The 5,918-nt window shown below is 37.6% G+C and overlaps 1 long non-coding RNA gene across 1 annotated transcript; it reads right to left on the reverse strand.

The window, feature by feature from the left end:
- Window positions 1–2,982: 2,982 nt before the first annotated feature.
- Window positions 2,983–5,530, reverse strand: LOC135462835 (uncharacterized). The gene is made up of 3 exons (XR_010443497.1): window positions 5,359–5,530; window positions 4,357–4,659; window positions 2,983–3,106 (listed from the first exon to the last, which is right to left on the reverse strand). It is a non-coding gene; the product is annotated as an uncharacterized LOC135462835 (long non-coding RNA).
- Window positions 5,531–5,918: the final 388 nt, after the last annotated feature.

A 5,918-nucleotide genomic window follows, 5' to 3' on the forward strand; every position in this document is an offset into this window, starting at 1 on the left:
ATGTACTAAAGCATTATTAGTCATACAAAATCGAAAAACCTTCTCACAAGACAAAAATATCTCTAACCACTCCCAGCACAACATTTCATCCATATTTACTCTTTAGTTTATTGATTTATATATACATTATTTATTTACTTATTTATTTATTTATTTTACTGCTTTGAATAATCCTCTATGTTGCAGTCAGGAACTTTTCACCTATATGACGACAGCCACGGTTACATTGCTAAAAAGGCCTGCTGACCCAACTGGATTACTGTGTCGGAACTGACATTTAAGTACCAGTTGTCTGTCGGTTGCTTACACACTTTGTCATGTGCGACGGGTGAGGAAACCAGCATGAAATGTACCTGAACTCACAGTGATTGCATTATTGAGACGTTTCCATGCCTCTACTATGACCACTCGGCTATGGAGAACCCTGCGTATATAGTAAACAGATTTAAACTTCTAACAGTCTACAAGAAAAGAATTTACATTATAATAAAAGCGCGGCTTAGTCACTTAATTTCATGAACATTACTAATTAAACACAAGCTAGGTCATGTAACTTGTTGTTCAGTATTTACAACAGCAAAACAAATGAACAATCACCTCTTTCACAACCAGCCAAATTGGCTGACGCCGCAAATCCTTCGTTACAGATACACAATAGTCCTTCAGGAAAACGAACACGGCAGGAAGCCTGAGCAGGACACTGGCTATTAGAGCTGCAACTTGACAAAACCCCAAGAAATGGAGCTGTAGTGGTTGTAGTAGGTTGTTGTGTTGGAGATGACACAGCAGACGCTGATGTTGTTGTTGTAGTAGGTGTTGACTGCCTTAATCCATCTGAAACGGTGTTTACCAAACCTCAATTTGACGATCACGTGTAGGTTGGAAGACCTTTCAATTTTGTATACAGTGAATTTGTTATGTTTTTCAAACATACATTGTGGCTAGGATTCTGAGTATGATCTTAACGGAAAGTGTCATTCAGTTTTTCTGCCATGTGGTTTCTGCAGTCCATTTCTTTTAGCCGGTTGCCTATTTTCGCAGATCTTTCTTTTTTAAGCTGACCCCGCCCCCTTCCAAAAAAAAAAAAGAAAACCTTCCAGAAAAAAGAGTTTTCTTTTTTTAGGCAAAATGCAAAATCGATAGTTGGTTTTGTCGAGGCCCGACTGAGTTATCTCGGGTCCACAGACAATCATTCAGTGATATTGTCACATACATAAGTGTTTAAACAAAAGGGTGAAGCTAAACGTAATCTGATTGGTTTATTTTTAGTAGTTTTTTCTTTTTCATCTTCTTAGAAAAGGAAAAAATGTGGATGCAAAAATGGTAAAAATAACAAACGCACAGTTAAAAGTGAAAGAAAACCGCCAATTCCCTTCCACAGCTGCGTAGTATTCCGCTGCACTTAACAGTATTTCACTTACATGACAGCAGCCAGCATTATGAGTGCAGGAAATGTGGTAAAGCCGTAGGAAACCGACGACCAGCCGCAGGTTGCCCTTGTTTGCGTTTGAGGTCAATAATCACAGAGCCAATTTCCAACACATTCTATAGATTTAGTCAGATTTAACACTTTTTGCAATCTGTGTTTTCTACTTATCTTGGCAACCTGTAAAGATTAAAACTGTCCCATAAGTCGTCATACATATTTTAAGTATGTATTATTTTATACCTTAGTTAATAATAAAACACCGTTACTCTATTTGCTTCGCTTTCCTTTCTTTATGTCAATGTTTTAGAAATACAATGGAGTCCTTTTTTACACCTAACCTACCACTTTTATCCTCATTTCCTCCAAAACATGCTTTTATCAACAGTTTGGATAAGGTGTAAGAATCGACGAGAAAAGTTTCATTGCGCCTAAAGGTTTAGTTTAATTTTCCACAGAAATACTTAAACTTTTAGCACATTAAGCACAATAGTTTAAGAAAATGTCTACAAAACAACGTCATTAGACGGAGATTTTAATAATCTCTCCCTTTACTAGATTTCAAAAATCTCTGAATCTCATGCCAGTATGTCCTCTGGATATTTGGTGGTTAGCTTTAAATCAGCCAACATGGGCAAATTTCTTTTACAGCCTTTGCTCTACATGGATTGCTTAAAGGTAGCACATCGTCCATGTACCCATTACTGAATGACAACGATGGTCCTCGTGAGGATGACTAGTTAATAGTTTTGCCATACCAGGATTCATACGAGAGCAGGCATAAATTCGCCAAAAGAAGGCCACAATGTCTAATGCAAACAGTTAATCATCAAACGCCTTCAGTGCAAGTTTTTGATATTGTACAATAAAGTACACGCCTCCTGTCAATAATAAACGACAAAATGTCAAAGATTCCTTTCTCAAATCGTTATAATTGTCGTTAACGTTGCCGAACGCGGGGCTAGCAGCGGACTATCCATCATCTTTGGTTTTATCGCCACAGATGGTTGCAATCAAAGCGAAACCCCGATACACAATTTGATTATCTACAACTGAATTTATAGCACGGTACATGATTAGAATACAGATTTCATTTATTCGCCTAGAAAATTCTTGCATTTTTCCATCTCTTGATTAATTTCTTTTTGTCAGGTAAGACCCGAGAGGACACCAGCATCAGATCTACCTGAACTAACAGTGACTGTATTGGTGAGACGCCTCCAAGCCACTGCTATGACCACTCGGCTATGGAGAACCCTACGTATATAGTCAACGGATTTAAACTTCTAACAATATACAAAAAAGAATTTATACTATCACAAAAGCGCTGCTTAATCACTAAATTTCATGAACATTAGTAATTAAACAAACGCTATGTCATGTAACTTGTTGTTCAGTATCACAACAGTAAAATAAATGAACAATCACCTCTTTCACAAACAGCCAAATCGATTGACGCCACAAATCCTTCGTTACAGATACACAATAGTCCGTCAGGATTACGAACACGGCAGGAAGCCTGAGCAGGACACTGGCTACTGGAACTGCAACTTGACAAAACCCTACGAAATGGAGCTGTAGTGGTTGTAGTAGGTTGTTCTGTTGGAGATGACACAGTAGGCGCAGCTGTTGTAGTTGGTGGTGGTGCCATTGTTGTTGTGGTTGGTGGACTTGATCCATCTGAAATAATATATATATATATATATATATATATATATATATATATACATGTTTTTCACTTATCTTGGCAACCTGTAAAGATTAAAACTGTCCCATAATTCGTCAAACATATTTTAAGTATGTATTATTTTATACCTTAGTTAATAATAAAACACCGTTACTCTATTTGCTTGGCTTTCCTTTCTTTATGTCAATGTTTTAGAAATACAATGGAGTCCCTTTTTACACCTAACCTACCACTTTTATCTCATTTCTTCCAAAACATGCTTTTATCAACAGTTTGGATAAGGTGTAAGAATCGACGAGAAAAGTTTCATTGCGCCTAAAGGTTTAGTTTAATTTTCCACAGAAATACGTAAACTTTTAGCACATTAAGCACAAATAGTTTAAGAAAATGTCTACAAAACAACGTCATTAGACGGAGATTTTAATAATCTGTTCCTTTCCTAGATTTCAAAATTTCTGAATCTCACGCCAGTATGTCCTCTGGAGATTTGGTGGTTTGCTTTAAATCCAGCCAACGTGGGTAAATTTCTTTTACAGCCTTTGCTCTACATGGATTGCTTAAAGGTAGCACATCGTCCATGTACCCATTACTGAATGACAACGATTGGTCCTCGTGATAATGACTAGTTAATAGTTTTGCACATACCAGGATTCATACGAGAGCAGGCATAGATTCGCCAAAAAAGACCACAATTTCTAATGCAAACAGTTAATCATCAAACGCCTTCAGTGCAAATTTCTGATATTGTACAATAAAGTACACGTCTCCTGTCAATAATAAACGACGAAATGTCAAAGATTCCTTTCTCAAATCGTTATAATTGTCGTTAACGTTGCCAAACGCGGGGCTAGCAGCGGACTATCCATCATCTTTGGTTTTATCGCCACAGATGGTTGCAATCAAAGCGAAACTCCGATACACAATTTGATTATCTACTACTGAATTTATAGTACGGTACATGATTAGAATACAGATTTCATTCATTGGCCTAGAAATTTCTTGCATTTTTCCATCTCTTGATTAATTTCTTTTCATTTCTTCTTTTATTTTTATTTTTAATCCTTTGCTACATGTTGTTGGCGCTGAACTGCGTTTCGCAAAATCATTTAGCAATTATTAACCCACAAAGGTTATTCTATTTGACCGCTGTGACATGAATGTCTCTTTCAATATCAAGATTATATGCTTGGTACTGATAGCCAAGACCTTCGCATTTACTTAGAATTACGAAGATCATGCTTACCTAGTGTGTATGTCCAGCTTATACACTGACGTTGGGGATTAATGAAGGCCTGAATCTCTGCCGTTGTCAAAGGTCTTAAATTCGACATACACGTGCAAACACCATTCACACATTCTTGCTCCGTGACAAAAACACAACCATCTCCGCATGCTTCTCCCAGCAGACCTCTTCTCGGCAAAACGCAGTTTTGGTTGTCCCCAGCCATGACATAGCCCGATAAACATTCGCACCGGCGTAACAAAGCGTTGCACACCATAAACAAGCCAGCACACTGCGTTATACACACGTCGTTAATATAGGCGGCTGTAACGGGGAAAAAGCATATTACAAGTGTCATCCTTGACTTAAAGAAAAAGACATAGGAAACCAATGCTCTAAACACAGAATGTACTAAAGCATTATTAGTCATACAAAATCGAAACACCTTCTCACAAGACAAGAATATCTCTAACCACTCCCAGCACAACACTGCATCCACATTTACTCTTTAGTTTATTGATTTATATATACATTATTTATTTATTTATTTTATTTTACTGTTTTGAATAATCCTCTAAGTTGCAGTAAGAAACTTTTCACCTATATGACGACAGCCATGGTTACATTGCCAAAAAGCCGGTTGACCCAACTGGATTAATGTGTCGAAACTGACATACATGTCTCTGTTGTCAAACACGTCGTCATCTGTCAATTACTTGCACACTTTGTCAGGTAAGACCGGAGAGGAAACCAGCATCAGATCTACCTGAACTAACAGTGACTGTATTGGTGAGACGCCTCGAAGCCACTGCTAAGACCACTCGGCTATGGAGAACCCTACGTATATAGTCAACGGATTTAAACTTCTAACAATCTACAAAAAAAAGAATTTATACTATCAAAAAAAGCGCTGCTTAATCACTTAATTTCATGAACATTACTAATGAAACAAAAGCTATGTTATGTAACTTTACAACAGTAAGATAAACAGTATTTACAACAGTAAGATTAATTAACAATCACCTCTTTCACAACCAGCCAAATTGGTTGACGCCACAAATCCTTCGGTACAGATACACAATAGTCCGTCAGGATAACGAACACGGCAGGAAGCCTGAGCAGGACACTGGCTATTGGAACTGCAACTTGACAAAACCCTACGGAATGGAGCTGTAGTGGTTGTAGTAGGTTGTGCTGTTGGCGATGACACAGCAGATGACACAGTTGTTGTTGTAGTAGGTGTTGACAGCCTTAATCCATCTGAAACAGTATATACCAAGCCTGAATTTGACGATCACGTGTAGGTTGGAAGACCTTTCAATTTTGTATACAGTGAATTTGTTATGTTTTTCAAACATGCATTGTGGCTAGGATTCTGAGTATGATCTTAACGGAAAGTGTCATTCAGTTTTTCTGCCATGTGGTTTCTGCAGTCCATTTCTTTTAGCCGGTTGCCTATTTTCGCAGATCTTTCTTTTTTTAAGCTGACCCCGCCCCCTTCCAAAAAAAAAAGAGAAAACCTTCCAGAAAAAAAAGTTTTCTTTTTTTAGGCAAAATGCCAAGTCACTAGTTGGTTTTGTCGA

This window comes from Liolophura sinensis, chromosome 2 (assembly GCF_032854445.1).
Source record: "Liolophura sinensis isolate JHLJ2023 chromosome 2, CUHK_Ljap_v2, whole genome shotgun sequence".
Lineage (NCBI taxonomy): Eukaryota > Metazoa > Mollusca > Polyplacophora > Chitonida > Chitonidae > Liolophura > Liolophura sinensis.